A 24,566-nucleotide genomic window follows, 5' to 3' on the forward strand; every position below is an offset into this window, starting at 1 on the left:
CCATTTCCCCAGTCTTGCCTACAAGTGAATCTGAAGGCATCATGTTCTCAACAGAAGTCCCACCCCCTTTTTGAGACAGTGTTTGCTCTGCAGGCCTTACTGTCCTGGAACTCACTCTGTAGACCAGGTTGGCCTTGAAATCAGAGATCTACCTGCCTCTGCCTCCTGAGTACTTGGATTAAAAGGCATTCTATACTATGCCCAGCCTTAACATTACAGTCTTATGACCTTTTTTAAAAAATCTCACTTTTTAAAACTTCCATGGAGCATGCTTGTTTGACTATTGAGAGTAGGCATTGACAAATCAACTCTTTATCATCAGGGTAAGGATGAATAATAAAGAAAAATCTTTTAAATCAATAATAATAAATAACAATAACATGCTGGTTTAGAGTTTTTGCTGTTGCTCTTAAAATCCATTGATTGGTGTGTTTAATTATCTCAGGAAGAAGTCTGTCAGCTCCAGGAAAAGGGTGGCATTAGTTTTTAACATTTGAACATGTTAGAGGCCACAAGGATTTTGCTAGAATTTGAACTTTTTGTTTTATTGGTGTTGACATTTTGGCATGTTTTTATCATATCAGCAATAGTAAGAGGAGCTGTATCCATGGAATGAAGGTTTATTGATAATCATTTACTTTAATAATTGGGAGTTTGTATTTTCTTATGATAATAAAAGAAATAGGCAATAGCAACTTCTTTATTGTCTGTCTATAGCTTGTTGTAGACAGTTAACAATTATCATAAAGGGCTCTGTAGGCTTCTCTCTGACAGTGGAAGTTCTAAGTGTGCATTATAATCAAGGACTTCATTTTAAGTCCTGGACATCAGAGGCCTCCACAGGCTAGCTGGGAATCAAGCCAAGGATTGACTTTATTTAGTAACCATTTAAAGATGGCAAATGTTGAGCCACAGTTTTAAAGGTTTATGTTTAAGAGACTCAAGTAATTAAACAGATTTTCTTTAAGATTTTAATTATCATACCTATCCTTCATACCCAAAGTTATTGTAAAACCAAAGTGCTTTCAAGGTGAAGGCAAATGTTGGTTATGGATGGACAAGGCACACATGGCCTGCTTCTTCTGGGAAGCAGACAGTGGCCTGTCTGCCAATTTGCTGGAGCAAGATATGGGCAGTGCAAGAGGAAGCCTGCGGGAGAGTGCACCGGTGTACTGAGAAATGACAGTTCACAGATTCCATTCAATGGTACCTTAGTTCTCATTTTTTAAAGTAAAGATTATATTGTGGATGCATATGAAATCGAGGGGACAAGACCTCTCTATAGTGAAAACAGACATGGAAACCAAAGTGCAAAACCTGGCAAGCAACAGGAGAGACAGCATTAGGGAGAGCTGTGGTTTGGGACAGGCCACACCAAAGGCCAATCTATTTCACAGATGTAGGGAGAATTCCAGGAGACAGTTTAACACCATAATATCCCCTGTACTTCTTTTGAAATTTCCTGTTATATTTTCCAGGATACACTAACTCTGTTGTGAACCCACATTTCCCCCTTAAATATATAATCACACATGAGACTGAAAAAGGGGAGGGGTCACATAGGCTTTGTCCATCTTAATTATAAGTACACATTCAATCCACTTTAATCCTCTACCCAATGCATTGGAGTCACTATAGAGTTGCATTTCATTTTTAAAAATCTTCTATAAAAATGCTCAGGCAATTCTGGACTCTGGAAGGTGACTAGGCTTCCCTTCTACACTCTGGAGTAGAAGGACCACAACCAACAATGGGCAGACTCCTTTAAATGTTTCCTGGGCCTTGTTCTTTCCTCTGTGCTCTGGGGTCCCTGCTCTGGGATAGCAGCAGAGCCAATCTCCTACAGATGTACTGGTCCACAACTGCCATCATTATCTATTGCTCCATGTCCTGAGAGTCCAGTACCCCAGTAATGAGGGAAGTGAAATCACCATCACCATACCCCAAAAGGAGCACCCAAGAATGTTAGAAATTTTTACTTCTAATAACCAAAACACCAAGGCTTCCTTTGCAGAAACTAGTCTACTATCTAGGCCAGCAGACATTGCAGAGGTCTCTGAATCCAATCCTGAATACAAAGGGGCAGAATTTTCCATCAGTTTATCTTTGTCTCCTGTCTGTGGTGACTTTCATCTCTGTTGGGTGCTCTAACTATGGGATGTGAGCTAGAAATGCTGAAATATGAAGGTGGAGGTTCCAGAAGACACAGAGTAAAGTTACAAGTATGCTCAAGAGCACGGACCACCATACTTGGAGGTTTTCTGCTTTTCTTTTTCTTGAGGGAAGGAAGTACACAGGGGACACTGGACAGACAACTACAATGGCAGTGACCAACCATTCATTTTCAGATTGTATTTATGTCCTGCTCTATGAGATAAAAATCATGTCTGACACTGTGTCTAGTGGGGTCGCAGGGCCCAGAGGAGAATCCACTGTTATTCTTCTAAATGGATGTGGTATTAAACGGACTTCTAATGAGTTGTACTGACATTCATAAGTTAGAACATCTCAGACCTTCATCAGAGAAGCTTCCTTTTGCAGGAGATGGTGATTAACACAGGCCCACCACAGGTCAACATACAGAGAATAGAGACTCCAGAAAATCCAGCCCTGAATGGGACATCTGTATATCACACCCCTCCTCCCATGGATCAAGGATCAGGATGTAAGAGTCTAGAGGGATTGTAAGAGCCAGAGGCTGTGGACAACTACAACAAAACAGGGTTCTCCTGTCACTATTGGGCAGTGACACATGGGAATGCAGTGCAGTGTGACAACATGGGAACACCTGTACAAGATCAAGTCAGAGAAGATCCCTGCATGGAGGGGAGAGGTGGACATGACCTCCTACACCAACTTGAGGAGCTACTGGCAGTTGATGGCTGCTGGGAGGGGAGCCAGTTTTCTTTAAGGATGTGGCCCCTGGGGGCCTACCCATGTTGCAGTAGATGGCCCTATACACAGGCACATATGGGCAGTGCTAAGTAGACCCAGGGTTTACAGAAAGCATAACAAAGAATTATACAGGGAAGGGAGAATGGAGAAAGTGACAGGAAATGTAGCCATTAGTTTCCTGTTGTGACACAACACCATGATCAAGGAACTTGTAGAGGAGAAAGTTCATTTGGCCCTAGGTTTCCACCATCATAAGAGGCCATCTTGGCAGGGAGGCATGGCAGCAGTCAAGGAAGTTGCAGACTAAGCTGAATGCTCACATCTTCATATGACAGTGAAAACCAGAGAAGGAATAGGAAGGAGGACAAGACTATAAACATTCAAATCCCCTCCCCCTTCTGAGGACAGACTTCATCCATTAAGCTTGTACTTCCCCATGGTTCCAGAAACTCTCCAACAGCACCACCAATTGTTCAAGTCCCTGAGTCTTAGGGGACATTTCTCCTTCAAACTTCCACAGGGAAGGGTTTGGGAGGGAGAAAATGGCATGGACTTTATCAAAACACTTTATGTGCATTTAAGAATCTCTCAAACAAAAATTACTTAATAGCATATTTATTGAAGAATTGCATTACTGGGTGGCCATACATATATGGCCATATAAATAAGAAATATAAAGACAAACTAGCACTTTCTCAATAACATGCACCTATCATTGTACCAGCAGAAAGAATATGAATATTAACGTACTAAATAGTTTTATTTACTTGATAACTTTTTGGGAAAATGTGGGATCTGGTTCCATTAATTGGCTGATTCATTTACATTAAGTGTGTAATTCATGGATATGAAAAACTAAGCTTAATCAATTACCAAGAGATGAGCAGAAGTATGCTAATTCAGGAGACTGATTAGTACTTAGGAGTCTGGAATCTTCCACTATTTCTAACACTTTTCAGAATACAAGTGAACCCTGAGATAGACTCCTAGTACTGAACACTTACATTGATCACTGTTGTAGAATATTAAGATGTGTTACATTTGTTTATGCTGTGGAACATTTGTTTAATGATGCAAAGATGTGTTGCCTTCTTGTCTGTTGCATTTGTTTAACTCTGTGAAACTGTGATACTTTGCCTGTCTAATATACCTGATTTGTCTAATTAAGAGCTGAACAGCAGGAGAAAAGATAGGTGGGGCTGGCAGGCAGAGAGAATAAATGGGAGGAGGAATGCTAGATGATGTAGGAGCAAGAAAAGGAAAAGAGGAGGATATTAGGGGCCAGCCACACAGCCACACAGCCAGATGCAGAGAAAGAGTGAAAGTAAGATACACAAAAGTAAGAAAAGGAAAATCCCAGATGCAATAAGTAGATGGAATAATTTAAGAAAAGCTGGCCAGAAACAAGCCAAGACAATGCTGGGCATTTATGACTAATAATAATATTAAGTTGATTTATTTGGGAGCTGGGTGGCAGGCCCCCTAAAGAGCAAATAGTAAAGAGTAAAAAACAACTACCTATAGATCATGACCCTTGCTTTCCCATTAGAGACTACTGAATAAACCAAATAACCTCTGCTGTGGTTAGAACAGCAGGCAAGTCTCTAACATTGGCATGAAAGGAAGGCTGCTATCTGTCATTTTGTGGGGGAATCAGCCAATCATACCTGCTGTGGGATGTTCTATATGGCAAATGTGTTGCTCTGATTGGTCAATAAATAAAACAATGATTGGCCCATGGCTAGGCAGGATGTATAGATGGGACTAACAGAGAGGAGAAAAGAAAGAACAGGAAGGCAGAAGGAGTCACTGCCAGCTGCTGCCAGGACAAGCTGCATGTGAAGATGCCAGTAAGCCACGAGCCACTTGGCAAGGTATAGATTTGTGGAAATGGATTAATTTAAGATATAAGAACAGTTAGCAAGAAGCCTGCCACAGCCATATAGTTTGTAAGCAATATAAGTCTCTGTGTTTACTTGGTTGGGTCTGAGTGGCTATGGAACTGGTGAGTGAGAAAGATTTGTCCTGACCATGGGCAAGGCAGGAAAACTCTAACTAAACATACCACTTTCTTGAAGTTCCATTTTATTATGGTTCTGTAACATAATCCCAAGAAATGTCTGTAGTGGGTAGCCATTTCAGCCTAGATCTGGAAGTTCCAACTCATTTGAGGCTTCGGTAACTGTCACGCCTACAAGGTAGGGCCAAGAGAAGACCCAGAGGACCCAAGATCCAGATGCACTGGCTCTCTTGGTTCCTGGACCCTGGACGCTGGAGGTAGACCAAACAGAGTTCTCCAGAGAACACTGCCAGACTGTGCTATGCCTTTCCCAGACTCTGTAAACTATCCATTCACTTGTAAGTTACCCCACCAAAAAAAGCTCCCTTTAACTATGTGGAGTGGCCTTAATAATTTCACGAATAAATGTCTGTTAAGAGCTCACTCGAAAGGACATGTGAAACATATCATAATACTGACATCAGAGCAGTATCCACAAAGCATAGGAGGAAAGGTGGCTCCTTCTCTCCTACAGAGCATAATAAGACAGCATAAAGCCTCATGTCCCAAATACTGATGTGTCAAGCATGTACATGTGCAAGAAGGAACACAAGGAAAATTTTCCTTTTAGACAAACACAATTAATACTCACCAACATGAATATGAAGTAGATGGTCACAGATAGGGTTGGTACAGCCACTGCATTATCCCTGCCCCTATAGACAGTGACAGAGAACTGGCAGAATAAGCCAACATCATGATGGTAAATAACATAGTGAAGAAAATCTTCACATCTGTGTTTACTCCTTAGAAAGAAAAAAAGTGGGGTCAGTTCATCTACTAAGTCAAGAGAACTGTACATATTTCAAATAATATTTTAATAACCAAAGCAACCAGTTACAGCTTCACAGCCACCCAATATCTCTGGTGCTCCATCTGCTACCTGATCATGTGGGTGCTGGGAACCAAGCTTGGGAGCTTTCGAGGAGCAGCGAGTGCCCTTAACCAATGATCCTCTCTCCAGTTCCATCATATGGCTTTATTTTTATACTTGTCTCAAAAATACCTTTCCATATAACACCTGTTCTCCTCTGTACATAATTATGAACAATTTACAGAATCCTGACATGGAGAGCTTCAGGCAACACAACTGGCCAAAATTTTACTTTCACAGGATAATCAGCAATAGAACACATTCGTTTCCACATTCCCCCTTTGTTTATTTTAATTGCATTAGTAATGAAATTGGGATTAGGACTCTGCCAGTTAGTTTTTGTCAATTTAACACAAGTGAGAGTCATATGGGAAGAGGCAACCTGAGTTAATAAAATGCCTCCACTAGATTGACTTCTAGGCAAGTCTGTGAGGCATTTTTCTGATGGATAAATTATTTGTGTAGGAGGTCTTAGACAACTGTGGATGATGCCATCCATAGGCAGGTCGTCCTGGGTTTTATAAGAAAGCAGGCCAAGGAAGCCATTAAGAGCAAGCCAGTAAGCACAACTCCTTCATGGCCTCTGCTTCACTTCCTGCCTCCAGGTTCCTGCCCTGACTTCCTGCCAGTGGCCATGTCAGAGGAGCAGCAGGTGGCAACTGAAGTTCAAGGTGTCAGTCTGCCAGGGGGATGCCACTCCCCAATGTGTGAATCTCAGATAGGCAAGGCCCCTGAGACCATAGACCTCAGAACCGCTTTTGCTTCTGCTGTGCCTTTACATATTTGCTGCTGCTATCTGGCATGGTGTGAATGGGTGTGGGGGAGAGCCCTACTGACTATAATGTAGTGTGTTAATCTCATGGAAACACCTGTTAATTTGGGTATTTTCGTCTGTGGGATATTGTGAAGATGAATCCTTCCCAAGCTGTACTGTATAATTGATAATAATGATGTTAGTTTATACAGAGTTTTGATGAATAAAAATAAATATAAGGAAAACAGCTAGGGCCTATGACTTTCGCCTAAGGAGCTGTTAAGTTCTAAGTGCAGGTTAATGATTATGGAAAACAACTGAGTCCCCAGGAGCCAGGCTGGCTCTAATCCTCTTAATGCTGAACAATGCAGTCACAGGTTTGGGTGTGCATCATTAGCTGATACAAAACCTTAAAACAACTTCAGGTTAGATCAGATGTTTTGATAATAACTTTGGAATGAAAAACCTTAGAAAACAATCTAAAGTTCACCAGGACACATTGCTGAGTTATAGATTCATTAGATTAGAGTCAAAAATACAAAGCAGAGCAATTGTTGCAAGCTGACATATTTTCTTTGCTAGGTTGAGTTGGTGATCAAACGTGATAATTCCTTATGCTCATTTTTGTCCTCAACCTCATGATACAAGAAACTATTAATGAGTAAGTATGCACCCCAAAGATTTAAAGTAGTGCTGACTGATTCTTTTTCATATTTAAAAATTTAGGTTTATGATTCCTTTAAGGTTCCTTATATGATTACCTTTCAAGATAAGTAATAAAGTAATTGGCTGTAGCAGGAATCTTAAAAGTTCTTATTGATAAAATCAAACCTGAGGCCAGTTATTGGGGTCAATGCTGGATAGTCAGAGAGACAGAACAAGCCACAGCTATCTCACCTTGCCAATTCCTCAGCTGGTCTTGTTTCCTCAGACTGGAAGCTTCTGTGTCCTCATCCCAATGGCTCTCAGCTGAACTGCTGCTCAAAAGCCTGAAGCTTAACCAGCCAAAATGCTTCTAGTTTCTCATCCTCATGCCTTATATATCTTTCTGCTTTCTACCACCACTCTCTGGGATTAAAGGCTCACTTTCTGGGATTAAAGGTGTGAGTCACCATGCCTGGCTGTTTCCAATGTGGCCTTGAACTCAAAGAGATCCAGAGGGATTTCTATCTCTGGATGCTAGGATTAAAGGTATGAGTGCCACCATTTTCTAGCCTTTGTATCTAGTGGCTGTCTGTTCTCTGACCTCAGATAAATTTATAAGGGTACACAATATTTTGGGGAACACAATACCACCACAATTGGCCCATTCTTTGTAACTGCAGAACTGTAGCCTGCCAGTAAAAGACTTGACTGAGAAAAATATTTTGCTTGCCTACATGGTAAATCTATAACAAGTTGCTTAAGTATGAATGCACATGGGTTCTTGGGATAATTTGATTTTCACCTGTAATAGGTAAAATGTTTAACCATGTAAGGGATATGGAAAACATGCTGGCTTTTTTTTTACTGTTTGTTTTCCATTCATTGTAATCATTCACTTGAACAACAGAATGTAACCACATTGTAATTTTTATATTGCCTGAAAGAATTTGATGGAGTATATTAAGTGTAAGAAAAAGAATAAAGATTGAGTTAAATGTGCTAGAAGGAAAACATCAAGAATGAGACAGTTAAAATTGGCTGGAAGAAAACATCAAGAATTAGAGACTTAGAAGGAAAACATCAAGAATGAGAGAAAGAATTCACCAGAAAAATGAAGAATAGAGAATGGGAAAGAATAATAAAGATAGGTCCTGAAGGAAGCCATCAAGAGAGGGTGTGGGTGTCTTTTTCCCTACCCCCTCAAGTAAAACTGTCTAGGATGCCCTAACTCTGTGAATTTCTCTTTGAGCCCTGTGCTGCTGGAGGCTGGCACCACTGGCAGAGATATCTTCCCTTCTTGAAGTATATTGAACTGTAAGATGAAATAAACCCTTTTTTCCCCAAGTTGTTTCTGGTCATGGTTTTTATTACAGTGCTAGAAACCTAACTAAGGCAAGGATTAAACAACCTTGCAGTGGTTCTAATTTCTAGAGGACAGGAAGTTGCCTCTGACTTTAGTTTTCCTTAAGTGATTACCATGTAACTGCTATATAGGAAGGCAATGGTTTCCACATTCTGATTTGTAATCTTTATAGAGCTAATGTTGAGTCATACACAGTCCTGTGTCTTTATAATATTCACGAGGACACAGAGTCTAGGGGACCTGAGTTCCGTGTCTAATTGCTTTTAAAGTTATTGTTATTGTTATTATTATCATGGTGTAGATAATGCATATTTGGATATGGGTATGCATGTACCATGATATACATATACCATGGTGTGTATATGAACTTCAAAGACAACTTTCTGGGGTGATTCTCTCTTCAACTGTGGATTCTAGGGATCAAATTCAGATTGTCAGGCTTGCAGGACAAGTACATTTCCCATAACCATCCCATGACCTAAATAACTGGTTCTGAATGATAAATCTCTTATAAAACAAAGACCAATCTTTATTAGTGGTTGTGTGTCTGAAGTATGGAAATTCTGAACAATTAGTCTAGAGTGAAGTTTAACCATAATGCACAAATGAATATGGACACATATTTCAAATAACTACTTAGGTTATATAATTTCAAAAAACCTCAAATTCAGTGTCCTTTCTCTTTGTAAGATTAGGTAGCATGAGATACTGTATACATTTAAGATCTTCTACACACATGTATGAGATATATCCACTTTTCTATTTTTTTTACATATAGACATGCTTATACATAAACACAGAAAAAATATATGGCTTGGCTAGTATATTTTTTATATACTCAATGATTAAAAGCATATGCTATTATTACAGAAGCCCTGGATTTCATTCCCACAACCCACATGGTGGCTCATATTCTGTAACTCCAGTTCAAGGGGATCTGATGTCCTTTCTGGCCTCCCCAGACACTGCATCCACTTAGTGCCCACACAGAGACACAGACACACAGACACACACACACACACACACACACACACACACACACACACACACACACATAAACCCACAAATGAAAGAAAATAAATCTTTAACAATACCTATGGATAGATATCTAATAATTGATCTTACTCCTTTGGCACTGTCTCAAATGTGTATGTTATATCTACATTCATTATAATACACAGAATCTCTAGTAAAAGCAGTTTCATAAACAGCTGTTGTAGTATTTTGAGAACAAGTCTTGGAGACATTCCTCATACTGAACACCTGTTTTAGATGGCACACACTGGAGATGTGCTTTTCTACTTTAGACTTGCCACAGTTGTACAAACCAAAACACACTCCCCCAAGAGTAAAGACGCACTCTCTTCCTTTGTCACTTACCTGCTATGCTGAATACTATAACAGTAAATACAGTACTTGTCAATAACCTCCTGGGTACCAGCTCACCCAGCAATTTCCCAAGGAAATATGGTGACACTCTGTAGTATCCACTGGTATGCTCATGTCTACAGAGACAAAGATGACATTATACATCATTAGATTAGTTCAGAAGACACAGGTGAGATGCTGGCTATACTGACTTCTGCCACCACAGGGAGCCTAACAGGACAGTGTCCCCTGTGCTCCAGGCTGACTCCCATACACGTCCCCATTTTAGGGACCAGCATCCCTAGGCCAGAATCCTGATGACATTCTCACTAGGATTCTCCCCATCAGAGAACTCTCCCCTGTTTTGTTCAGTCTGGCCACACTATAGGCCCCTCCAGGAAAACAGCCCAATGTGTCCACTCTACTCAGAGTCTCTGCCCTATGAAGCTGGTTCCCTGAGGAGCAGCTCATTCCTACCTCACCTCAGACAGTGGTCATGGAGACTTCTCTCCTTCCAGTTCTCATGAAGAAGGTGACACTGTCACTCTGTTGTCACAGTGCAGCCTCAGGACACTACATTCTTCTCTCCAGCTACTCTCACTTTAGGACAGATGTACTCCTTCAATAATCTCTCTTTAAAACCACAAATCTTTACCAGATATGAAACCCAATCCTTTCCCTTCCTGGCCCTTCCAAACCCAAGCTCTTCTCCTTCAGTGTCTTCACTGAGTCTCTCTCTCTCTTTTTTTTGATACAGCATCACCAGTGCAAGTGGACTTTCAATTCCATATGTAGCCAAGAATGACCATGCTCCTGCCTCTACCCTGGTCCCAAATGCAGGTATTACAAGAATACAGCCATGCTCAGGGTTTTGTGGTACTGTGAATCTAACACAGGTTTTCAGGCACACAAAGCAAGCACTCTAATAACTGAATGAGGCCCTCGGCTCCTCTCTGATGACTTCTCTCCATGACTTTGAGAGCAGTGAGTTCTAAACATAGGCAAATAGGGAAAAGGTTCTTCCCTGTTTAAAAAACACAGAATAAGCAGGTCTTTTTAACACAGCTATTATCTCCCTCATTCCAGCCCCCCATCAAGAGGAGACTCTCATTCTTGTGCAGCTGTGCCTCTCCAACCCCAATGTGCTGCTGAACCCACCACACTTAAGCTCTGTGAAACCCTGACATCTTTCTTTAAGGGTTCATAATATCCTGTGATTTTCAGTCCCCTACTCCTGAGTGGTCTACAGCACTGAGATCTGGTGACCTCACCTTAAATTTGAAACTATTACTGAGCAGCAGAAACCTCTTCTCTTGATTTCTGGTCCATTTTTTCAGTTAATATTTGTAATCTCTTTACATACTTCAAAAATTATGATGCAACATGATAAACACAAAATTTAACTATTTGTTTATTTTAACTAAATACATAAGAAAAGGGTGGAATTACTGGTAACTCATGAAATAATATTCTAGGTCCAACTATGAATGTAGTTCACTTGATCACTAGGTGCTGATGCCTGCTTCTGGATGAGGAATACTCACAGAAAGTGATCCCTGTCATTCATGAAGAGCTCCCCGGCTGTCAAGCTTGAGATACATTGGATGACAGTGAGCAAGAAAAGCAGGCCTGTTCTATCAGGAGAGAATGGAGGCAAAAGCAATAGTATATTCAACATTAGGATTGTTTCTTTTCCAAAACACCTTGTTTTATAGATTAAATAATACTATGCAGATATTTTCTTTTTCTTTTTATAAAAAAAACAGTACTGGAAAGATGGCTCAGCAGTAGTGTGATTGTTGCTCCTGCAAAGGACCAGGTTTGATTGGTAGAACCCACATGGTGGATGACAACCATGTATCACTGGAGTTCAAGGGGAGCCCATGCTACCTAGTTTTATGTCAAATTGACACAAGGTAGGGTTATCTGAAAGGAGGGAACCTAAATTCAGAAAATGCTTCTTTAAGTTTCAGTTGTAAGACATTTCCTTATTTACTGATGGGTGGGCCCAGCCCAGCCCATTGTGGGAATGCATCCTTGAGCCGGTGTTCTGAGTTCTATAAGAAATCAGGCTAAGCAAGCCATAGGAAACAAGCCTGTAAGCAGTACCCATCCATGGCCTCTGCAGATTCCTTCCTAGTTTGAGTTCCTGTCCTGACTTCCTTCAGTGATAGAATACAATGTGGAAATATAAGTTGAATAAATTCTTTCCTCCCCAACTTGCCTTTTGGTTATATGTTTAATAAGAGCAATAGTAACCCAAACCAAGAAAGAATCCAATGCCTCCTTCTGACAGCCACAGGTCTCAGGGAAAACACATGTTACACAGACATACATGTAAGCAAACACTCATTACCATGAAAATAAAGTAAGTCTTTAAAAGAAGAAAGAAGGAAGATGTAGAACTGTTCTACTTAAAAAGGTCAGGATGTATGAGTTATTTTCCTCTCTGTCTCCACAGCAGTATCTAATAATCAAAGTGTATCCCTAATATCCAACAATTTGATAATGACCCTTAATGTAATGTTCCTAGAATATGTAATTTAGAAGTTGCTGTGGGATGGTCTGTATGTCAAATGTGTTACTCTGATTGGTCAATAAATAAAACACTGATTGGCCAGTAGCCAGGCAGGAAGTATAGGCGGGACTAACAGAGAGGAGAATTGAGAGAACAGGAAGGCGGAGGGAGACACTGGCAGCTGCTGCCATGACAAGCAGCATGTGAAGACGCCAGTAAGCCACGAGCCACATGGCAAGGTATAGATTCATATAAATGGATTAATTTGAGATATAAGAACTAGATAGCTAGAAGCCTAAGTCATTAAGCCAAACAGTTTAAATAATATAAGCATCTGTGTGTTTATTTTATAAGTGGGCTGTTGGACTGCCAGGGCTTGGCGGGACCTGGAGAGAAAACTCTCCAACTACAAGAAGTTAATTGGTTTTAGATGAAATGATGAGAGTGGAGCCCCATAATGTCATCTGCGTCCTCATCATGGGAAGAAACAGCAATGCAGTGTCTGCCAGGAGAGGGCTGAGAGAAGGTGGCCAGACAGGAAGAGCCTGGGAGAGAATCCTCACCTCAGACTTTCACACTGCAGTGTGGAGAAACATTTACTTTTAAATCCACTGAGTCTGTGGTATTTAGTCATGGCAGCCCAAGCCATCACTCCAATTTAACTAACGAAGTTGGTATCATTACCAATGTATAAAGAGAAAAACATAAAGATTAATAAAACTCCAAGGAGTTTTCATATTTAGTTGGCTGTGTTGATTTACAGAAGAAAAAGAATGAAAACATGAAACAGTGGAGGGAATCTCTACTCAACAGCTTACTACAGACATGGACTGCAGAAACATCTTTAAAAGCTTGATGATTTTCCATAAAATAGGCCAACAATTCCTGCATGGTTTCCAAAGACCTCAAAAGAATTCAGTCATGTCTATTTATGAAGAAATAGTTTGTGTTCCTGTGATAGGGGGTGATAAGTAGGAGGAGAGGGAATGAAGGGCCCTCTGTAGTTATCTGTTTTCTGGACACACATTTCAGGTCCCTCTAAGACAGGCAGCATGACTGGGTATGGTGATATTTTATTTGTGCTAAAATGTGATATTTTATTTGTGCTTTAATAAACAAAGCTTGCCTGGAGATCAAAGGAAAATCCAAACCACTATAAGTAAACAAAGAAGTCAGGAAATAGTAGCACATGCCTTTAATCTTATCACTTGATAGGCTGGGATCTGTCTGAATCTCTGTATGTTCAAGGCCACACTGGAAACAGAGCCAGGTGTAGTGGCACACACCTTAAATTCCAACACTAGTTAACCATGGAGGTCTGGAGGTCTGTACAGACAGACAAGAAGTGAAAGAGCTGGGCAGGAAGAGGAAGTGATGTAGCTTGACAGAGAGAGCAAATCAGATGGCAGAACAGCAAGGCATATAGGTGTGGGTAGACAGGAAGTTGCTCACATTTGGAAGCTGCTGAATTGGTGAGGTAAGGTTAGCTGTGGTTGTTCCTATTCCTCTGACCTTGCTCAGGCTTTAACCCCAATTTCTGGCTCTGTGTTTTTTATTTAATAAGACAGTTTAGAAATTCATCTACAACTGGGTCCTAATAGCCTGCTACATAAAACCTTCTCAACTGACAATCAGAGGTCAGTGACTCTCCTTATCTAGGTATAGAGTAGTGGTTGGATATCCAGATCAGATGAAGGAGAAACTTCTTGGAGACTAGTTTCCTCCTATATTAAAGAAAAATTACATTTTATAATCTACCGAAGGCCAGATTATAGAAAAGGATGGAAAAGAAAAGAACAACCTAAGAATGGGTAAGACTCTGAGAAGAGCAGGAAGCAAGACCTCCAAACTCCTGGAACATGGGAGACAGAGGCATGAGGACTGCTGCAGACTGAGGCCAGCCTGGGCTACTTGACAAGGTCTGGGCCTGTCAGGTCACAGCTGTGGTCCTGTCTCAAAGAGCCAAACAAGAGCAGAGGTCCTGTCACGAGCTCCCAATGACCAAACATTGAGCAGATGACCTGAGCACCACATGACCAAATACAGAGTAGATGACCTGGGTTTCTCTTCCTCTCCTAATAAGCTGGTTTGATTTCAAGTCTTTACTAAATGCACAACTTTTTCTGTCCACTCTTCCATTCCAAAACACACATATTCTCTGGTGCTCAGGTCATCCTCCCTCTCTCTGTCTCCGAAAAATCATCCTCAAGTTCTATCTCTGTTTACATTTATATGTTTTTATCAACAAAATCAATTACTTAGAAAGGGAACCTAATGGACCCAGCTATACTTAACTTTATGTATCACATCTACTTTCTCATCTGATTTTTTACATATTATAATTGTAGGTTGACAACCTATAGCTACACATTTAAGGTATAAAACATATAAATCATGAAAAATTTTGTAAAATGTTTATATCAAATTAAATTGGGTGATTTCCATCACTACAAATATACATAATTTTATGGTAACAAATTAGAAATATATCCTCAGAAACTTTGAAAAAATGTATTAATATTTGCTGGATTGAATGTGCTGTACAATTATTTCAAAGGAGAAAAATCTTAGTTCTCCTGTTTATCAGATTTTACACTCTTAGCCCATATGTGTCTCCTCACTCCTCACTGCCCTGGCAAAGTGTACACTTTGCTGACTGGAGGTCAATTGTCTTATTTTCCACATGTAAATGAAACATGATTGTCTTTCTGGGTTTTGATTATTTTTACTTTGCATAATATTCCTCAAATCTTCAATTCTATCCTTATTGTTACAAATTCCCATTTTTTTTAAAGATAAGCAGCATTTGAGTCACACTTTCTTTACCTTTTATGTGTTGGTAGATACTTAAATTCCTTAACTTGGTTACTGTGCATAGCCCTCCAATGAACATCAGACTTCACATGTATTTTGGGTAAATGATTTTAAATAGGCTTGTAGGTATGCACAGGATAAATGTCTATGTCCAATTATTTCTTTCAATGCATTCTCCTTAATGTTTGGCTGCCTCCTCGATCCTACAAAGCTGTTGAGCCAATGAAACTCACATGCCACAAAATTCAGATCCAGTTCCTAGTTATACAGTTGGGCAAAGTACAGATTCTTTGCTGGATCCAAACATGAGGAGCATCTCTGGCCTCTTGAACATTACTGATGAAGACAATATTGATATTGACCCTGAAAATAACTTAATAGCTTTATTTCACAGATGATGTTGAGGAAGTGTTTCAAACTGTCCAACTTAGGTTTCTCTTGCTGTGATGAACACCCAGACCAAAAGCAACTTGGGGAGAATTGGATTTATTTGGCCTATATATCCCAGATCACAGTCCATCCCTGAGGGGAGTCAGAAAGGAATTCAAGGCAGGATATTAGAGACAGAGATGAAAGCTGGGGCCACAGAGAGGTGTTCCCTACTGGTTTGCTCCTCATGACTTGCTCAGTCTGCTTTCTTATACAACTCAGAACCATCCACCCAGAGGTGGTACTGCTCCTAGTGAGCAGGCCACTCCCACATTCATTATTAATCAAGAAAATGTCCCACAGACTTGCCTACAAGCCAACCTTATAGATGAAATTCCTTAATTGCGGTTCCTTCTTCCCACATGATTCTGGCTGGTGCCAAGTTGACAAAAAACTAACCAGCCTCCTAAGCAAAAGAATCAACTACTAATCAGGACAACTGAAATAAACAACACACAAAGGCCATTGTCACACAGTACAACTTCTTATACAACTGGTAGTAGCGGAAGTTAAAATACAAATTAAGAGCATTCACAATTTCTAAAGAGAATATGAAGAAACAGCTAATAAAGCTATTCTTTATTTCTGCATTTTCCAAGAATATTTGCACATCAGGTTTTTTAGAGTTTATGTCTTAATGATTCCCATGACAGTGCCCACACCATCTATATTGTTGTCTGTGCTGTGCTGGGTGAAGATGTGCTGTCTACACAGGGCACAAACTAGCAGATTTGGAAAGCATCAAGACCTTGGCCTTCAGGAAGGTAAAAGGAGGACAGATGGAAACAGATGGACCAGCCATCTCAATGCAGACTAACTTCTGATCCACATAGAAGGCAATTCATAGAATAACTTATCTTTATGTTTATTCTTTTCTTCACAATTAATAGGTGTTTTCCACACATCAAAATAGATTTGTGGGTCTGTGGAGCTGGCCCATTCAGCAATGTGTCTGCCATGTAGCCATGAGTTCAAATGCCTAGAACACATGTAAAAGTACCCAGGCACAGTACTTCTCATCTGTAACTCTGGTGATGAAGGGTACAGAGGTAGATGCTTGAGCTCATTTGGTGGCCAGCTTAGCCAAGTCAATGAGCTCTAGATGCAGTGAGGGACCTGCCTTGAAAAAGAAAGTGGAGAGTCATCAAGGAAAACCTGTCATCAAACTCTGACCTCCACATGTAGACACATGTATGCTCACCAACATGCACAAGTGCACACACCCACATAAACATGAGTGCACCCAACACAAAACTGGACATATAACACCCCCTCTCTCTCTGTTCTCTCTTTGTCTCTGTCCGTCTGTCTGTCTGTCAAGAGAAGCTTTCTGAAGTTCTTAATCATTTTTCCTTAATAGTTAAGTCTCTCTGGCCATTGAGAGATACCCTGAGTGTGTAGATATAAAGCAGGGAGCTAGTTAAGCAAACAGTGGTATGCCACACATAAATTACAGTGAAAATTATGATCCTGATGAGACACTGTATTTGGAACATGCTATAGTCATTTAAGAGATTTAACATGAAAGGATATCTTTAAAGCCACATTATAACTCAAATTAGAAAGGACCACAAAAGTGACATCTATATGACAAGTCAGGAAAAACTGAGTCCTATCCTATTAATCCACATTCACATTCAAACGAACCTAAAATATTCAAGAAAACTGGCACCAAGGTAGCAAAATAAGAATAAGTAGGTAAACTAAAAATATTTATGCAATAAGGCATTACAAACAGAATATAAAGAAAATACACAGAAGGGAAGAAATGTATATGCATGATGTATCTAGTGGGGGACTCACACCTCAGAAACAAAAATCACTGTAACTCACTAGCAAGGAAAAATTACAGGCTATGGAAAATTAAGAAATAGTTCAGCAGGCAAGATGACTGCCACCAAGATTGATGACCTTGAGTACAATCCCTGAAACACACATGGTAGAGGGATAAGCTCTTGTAAATTGTCCTCTGACCTCCTCGTGTATGCTGTAGGACACACATGTCCACACATATACACATGTTGAAGATAAAAATAATTTTGTAATAAAAAGAAATATTCCTTTTTAAAATGGAAAATTGCTGACACTTCATAAAACATCCAATGAATTGTGATTTATTTTTCTTAGATATCTTATTCAAAACAAGAAAGGACATAAGTTTGGTTGATGTGGACATTCTGGAGCCCTTGTGTTGTGCTGGTGAGGATATAAAATAGTACAGTGGAGTTGGAGACAGGACAGCAGTTCCTAAACAATTAACCCAATGACCTATGATTTGGCAACTCAAGCTTTCTGCCTTAAAAAGCAAAAGTCCAGAGCTCAAACAGATGTAATTGAACACCCAGCAGCATAGTTCAGAGCAGCCAAAGTTGAGAGCAAACCACATTTCCAGCCACAAATGAATGGGAAGCAACACAGCACATACACACAATGGACTATTATTCTGCCTTACAGAGCCCAAGAAATCCACATACATGCCACACTTTGAAGAGCCTAAGGACATTAGACCAATGGAAACAAGCCAGCCCAAACAAACAAAAACTAAACACAAATAACAACAAAACACAGATATTTGTGACTCTAATTCAGGGCTTTTACATTAGTCGTATTCAATGACAGAAAGTAGAATGGTTGATTCCAGGAATGGGGAATGGAGTGGGTAGTATGGGGAATCTACTTTCAGAGCTATGGGATATCATTAGAATTAGTGTGGTGATTGTCGTATAACATGAAACTACTCCATACACTAAAACTGGTAAAATGTGAAATGTGTGATATGTAGTGGTATTTGCTCTGCCCATGACTTTGGGCTATTTGGTCCAAAGGAAGCAGTGCTTCTTGCTGTCCTACATGACCTCCTAAAAATCATGGTATGAAATAGCCATTAGCTCCACCTGGTAGTCTGATCATGCCAGAAAGCAGGGAGCAAGAGGCCTCATGAGTGACCCCTCTCCCTTTACTTTTAAGAGGTCAGGTAGTAAGGCAATAGTTTCATACTATCTGGACACAAACATATGTGAAAAAGTGAGTTCTTCCACTGAGCTTTAAATGTACCAACATACTCTATCACATGATAAAATGTTTACTCTGTTCTTTTCTGGAATTCTGATTATTAATGGATTCATAGAACCTTGAACAAAGTAACACCATTTTCTCAAAATCAGGATCCAAATTTGCTTACCTGGTCTGGACTGCACTACAATCATTTTGTAAGAAATGAAAAATGGTACCCACAATCACTGCCATTATGATTGTTATAATTGCCTTTCAAAAAGAAAACAGGGAAAAGAACAAATTTTCATTAGGAATAGAAAGGATTCTACACATTGTTTATTATTTTAAGATATACAGTTTCTTAATCAGATCTCTCCAGTGAGATAAACATTATATTTTGGCAAGAGTCCTTGGAAGAATATTAACACACATGTCAATAGACTACTTGTGTGTTAAACTGCAAATTAAGGTGAATGTGTTGCTCTGATTGGTTAATAAATAAAACGCTGATTGGCCAGCAGCCAGGCAAGAAGTATAGGTGGGATAAACACACAAAGAGAACTATGGGAATTTGAAGACTGAGTCGGTAGATGCTAGCCTGCCCTCCAGAAGCATCATGTAATGGCACACAGGTAAAACCACAGAACACGTGGCAACATACAGATTAACAGAAATAGGCTGAATTTAAGTGTAAGAGCTAGTCAGTGGTAGGCCTGAGCTAATGGCTGAGCAGTTATAATTAATATTAAGCCTCTATGTGTTTATTTGGGACTGAGCAGCTGTGAACTGGGCAGGACACAGAAAATCTTCAATTACAGAACCTCTCTTCCTCCCAGTTCCCAGTCAGCTGACAGGGAAGAGCACTGTTCAGTCCAGTCACTATCTGTGTGTGAACTGTACTCTGAGTGGCTTCTCCTTTCACCCTGGACTCCAATAAGGAACAGCACTCTGCAATGGGCTCATCTCTCAGGCAGTGCATGCACAGGCTCCCTCAGAGGGGATCAATGGCCCTGTTTCTTCATTCCATGATTTCAACTACAGATCAGCCCCCTTTCCCTCCCCAGTTACCTCCACCCTTCCTACTTAAACTTTCTCCAAATTCCATTCTTTCATCTGACATGCTACAGTTTTATCTGTTTATTCAGTTACCATCCATCCACCCACATGAAAAGTTGCAGCAGGATAGAAGCCTTTGACTCCTCCACTCATTTCTGAACTTTGAGGTTGTAGGATGCACTGGTGAATTAAACTAGACACTTATGAGGAATTCTCAGGTATGTTGAATTTCTTATTGCCTTCACTGAATTCAATTTCCTACTGAGATTAGTTACTATACTTCCTCTAGATAATTAAAATCCACTAAAAACATTTTCTGTAAGTAAAAAGTCAATCATGTTCTATTTGCTTTATTGAATATTTCTATATGCCAAGTAGAGTGAGAATATCAAATAACTGGAACAGAGTAGAAGATAATTGTGACCCCAAAGAAGACTGACTCAGAAACAAACTGTTCCCAATTGAGTTTTTCACAATACTATTAAAATAATTCATCAGATTACATGAGTCACAGTGACTTTTCTAACTAAAATCCTTTAAATGTTTGAATGAACGATGGATAATCCACCAGAGCTGATGCCAGAAAGGGGTGACACACATGACCTCCTTCAAGGCTGAGCTCCTCTCTGTCCTCTGTTCCCCCACGAGTGGATCCAGTTCAGTTCTCATTTCTCTGTATAAGGAGGACTGAACATACATATTGGCTAATTTTTCTGTGACTTAGTACTGTCTCTCAGAAAGCTCTGTATATTTGTTGGCTTTGGGATAAAAGTGGATAAAGGCAACAAACAGTTAGACAATAATTTAAGCGATTTTTCTGATACACTTTTCATTAATAACATAAATTATGTATCAGTTTTTCTTTAAGGCAGTCTCATGTACCCTAGACCGGCCTCAAATTTGCTATGAAGCCAAGGGTGACCTTAACTTCTCCAGGTCCTTCTGTGTCTGTCTCAGGTGCTGTGATGGCAGGCATGCACTTCACACACAGTCACAGTTATGCAGTGCTAGAAACCAAACTCTGGGCTTGGTGCATGCTAGGCAAGGATGCTACCAGCTGAGCTACAGCTTCAGTCCACCACATTTTGAGCATAATAAAATTACACCTGTGTAATTCCTTTACAGATTAGAAGAGTGTCCCTAACTGACCTGACTACTTCCATTATCCCATGGATACAGCAATGTGAATGACCTCTTCCCTTCTGGACCCCAAGTCTTAACAAAGTCTTCCTTCCCTTTGTAACATAAAAGTCTGGTCCCTGCTTTCTGCTTCATGTGAATGTATATGCAAATGTATAAACTGATAAGTACCATAATTTTAAAATGTTATAAACAATGGCAGGCATGGTGACATAGCCCTGTAATACCTAACTTGGGAGGTGAGGTAGAAAGACCATAGATTTAAGGCCAGTCTGGCTACATAAGCAAACCATAATTAAAACAAAAACAAGAATAATATGACAAACAATAAGTACATCTACTTTTTAACAGAAATTTACCTTTTGATAATACCATATAAATGTTCTTTTATAAAATAAATATAAAACCCAGCACTAACTGACAGCAATGACTGTTAGATAATTTTAGGATAGTTAACATAAAAAGTTATATTCTAATGAGACTCATGGATGTGCTTTAATGAAATCAGTTAGACAAAAACCTGTGACTCTAGAAGATTTACATACCATCATGGCCGTCCTCCTCTGTGTCTAATACAGCACAGAAACCTCCATTAATGATGTTCAGGAAGAAGTCTGCAGGGTTGTTGTGAGAATCATATTTGTAACCTACAAAGAAGGCAGGCCAAGAACACAAACCTGAGGACCCTCTTTCAGAGAGTGGGATGGAGAGGAGAGACAGAATCTAAGAACTTCTTCCTCTTCTTGACACTTCCCCATTAATTTATCCTTTCCTATTAGAGATATATACATATTTCAGCAATCTCTGCTTCACGGCCTATTGTATACATGTGTGTGTTTATGTTGGTGACGTGTGTGTGTGTATATATAATATAATTATATATATATATATATATATATATATATATATATATATATAAAGACAGCTAGACAGATACATAGACTAAACATAGGAATAGACTAGACACAGATATGGTCATGAACAATGCTAGACATGGACACAGAATAGACATAGACATGACATGGGCATAGGCTATACTTAGACATAGGCTGGACATAGACATAGATATGTGAACTCTTCCTGTGATAGAATCATTTGAATTTGGCCTAAATTTTTATTGGACTCCATAGACTCACAAATGTTTGCACCTTTGTAAATGACCAAGATTAATAAAAAACAAATAGGAGTACTGGACAGCAAATATTAAACCTATATTTGTAGTCACAGAGAATCTTCCATAACTATATTCATATTTCACTAAGATGAAGCTGACAGCATGAACCATTACAAAATATGTCTTCATTCAATCTGACTCTAAAAAAACCGGGTAGATGAAAAACATGAGTCCACAGAAGCCAGACTTAAGCGACTCTGTCCCCCAATCATTGCCTAAACCAGAAATGCAAAGTTACAACTGACTTAAGTAACATCTCCACAGCTTCTCAGAGTCAGATCACACTAGGGGAAAACTGAAAACCACCATGTGTTAAGTGAGCAAGAACAGGATGATGCTGGGCTTTCCAAAGCTGTTCCAGTGACAGATAACTGGACCTGAGGCCAGCATGTTAATTAAGAGAGTCACCACAACTGGGAAGCAGGACAAGAAGCTCAGGAAAAATACTGTAACCCAGGCGTGACACAGGACAGCAGAAAGAAAAGAGAGCTGAACAACAAGCCTGTGCTGCACAGCTAACAGAATCCTGTCACCAAATTAACCAAAGGTATTTAAAATGGAGAAGCCACACACAGTAAGTCTACACGAGGGTCGAGCAGCACTCCTGAGAAGCCCTGTTCTCTTCCCAGATCCCCTGAATGAAGGAGATCTCACAGCAAAAGCCAGCCATACCTGCGGATTTGAAATACTCCAATGCCTCTTGCGCAGGGCTGTGATACAGGACTTTTCCTGAGGCCACTAAGGTGAGGCTATCAAAAGTTCTGAAGATGGAGTACTGAGCCTGGTTAATGGAGAAGATGACTGTCCGTCCCCTCATAGTCATCCTAAGTTGAAAGAGGGAAAAATCATGTCACTGACCGTCGAAACCTGGAAATTCTCAACAAAATACTTTATTCCTGAAGTTATACTCTTTGTTCCCATTTCAGCTTGAGCTTTCCTTAAAATCACCTTCTCTCCCTTGTATTATGCATCTGGTAGATTAAACCAAGCTCCAAGCTTTTATTAAAAGATTAGGACTTCCAAAATGTGGGGCATCAGTGGTTCAGGGTCCACCCAAATGTTACTATGTAGATCTCTGGGCAATCTTCCAAACACTGACACAGAATATCTGGGAGTCAGTGTAAAGAATCCATATCATGAACAGGCAGCCCAGGTGATCTGCAGGTTAACTGAAGCTTGAGAACAAATAACAGCAAATATTACAACTATGAATGTATGCACAATTCTCTTCAATCATTTACACTTTCTGCCTCTTCAGGAATTGGTTTTCATTGTTCTGATAATGTGATCCATATTATTAAACACTTGTTCTCCCTACTAAACCCTGCAGCAAGAACCTCATTTCAATTTTCACAGTCTCTGCATAAGGCAATTCTAATACAATTTCCTCTTTCTGTTGATAAGGCTTAAGGGGTCAAGCAACCGGCCAAGGGATCAGTGAGTGAGGGGCAAACCTGGGATTTGATTGTTGGTTTAACTCCATAACATGAAAAAATAAGAAGTCATATCTTCTGTTAGGAGAGCCAATAAAAAAAAAGTGTCTAAAACTGCTATGAAAATATTTCTATAAATGCTGGGTATGGTGCCATATCTGTATTATCCCAGCACTAGGAAGGATCAGGAGTTCAAGGCCCACTTAGGGTACATGAGACCCTCTTCAAAAAGACAAACAGAAAGAATGAAAGAAAGAGAGGGCTTGGGAGAGAGGGAAGGAAGGATTAAGGAAGGAAGGAAGGAAAGGAGAGAAGGGGAAGAAGGGAGGGGGGAGAAAAGGAAAAGAGAATGAGAAAGCTGTGAAATGTAGTGCACACCTTGAATTCAGCATTTAGAAGGCAGAGGCAAGAAAGTGATATCAGCCTGGGCTTCAGAGGAAAATGAAAAACTATGAAACTTCAAGGAAAGCATCTCATAAACATATACTATGAGGTGTCACTCTATCCAAAGATAGACTGCCTCAAAGAAGCCAGGCCAGATAGTAATATCAATGCAGATGGGACGGAAGTGAACAAGGACTCCTTGTGAGCTAAACAGACTTGCAACCCATCTGCAGGTAAAACAGAGTACCACCAGCTAAGAAGAGAAAGAACCAGCTGTACACAGTGTGAACTAAAACGTCTGTTTAGGAAACTATGGGAGCTCACTGCTACACAGCAAGGATTGTGTGTGCCTGAATGTGTTTGAGGAAGGGAGGAAGCATGGAGAAGAGGAGGCAGGGAGGAAGAGAGAGATAGACAAAAAAGGACACAGAGAAAGGTAAATAATGGGTGTGGAATTAAAATATTAAAAGAGATTGTAGGAAGAGCAGCTTAGACTCAGGAAATCCCCTATGTCATAAGCTGGGACATCAGGTGGAGGGTAGTAGAGAGCTTGCAAGGACTCAGAGTAGACATGACAAGAGCCTTCCTCAGAGTAAGGTCTAGGATCTGTGGCCTCAGCATCTCCTCCCACAGCATTTAGTTTGGAATCCTGGGCGGTGTCTCACA

General features: G+C 40.0%; 1 pseudogene; it reads right to left on the reverse strand.

Annotated features, from left to right (window-relative positions):
* Nucleotides 1-1,025: 1,025 nt before the first annotated feature.
* LOC119088612 overlaps nucleotides 1,026-24,566 on the reverse strand; it is a 41,186-nt pseudogene continuing 17,645 nt past the window's right edge.

This window comes from Peromyscus leucopus, chromosome 10 (assembly GCF_004664715.2).
Source record: "Peromyscus leucopus breed LL Stock chromosome 10, UCI_PerLeu_2.1, whole genome shotgun sequence".
NCBI classification, from domain to species: Eukaryota; Metazoa; Chordata; class Mammalia; order Rodentia; family Cricetidae; genus Peromyscus; species Peromyscus leucopus.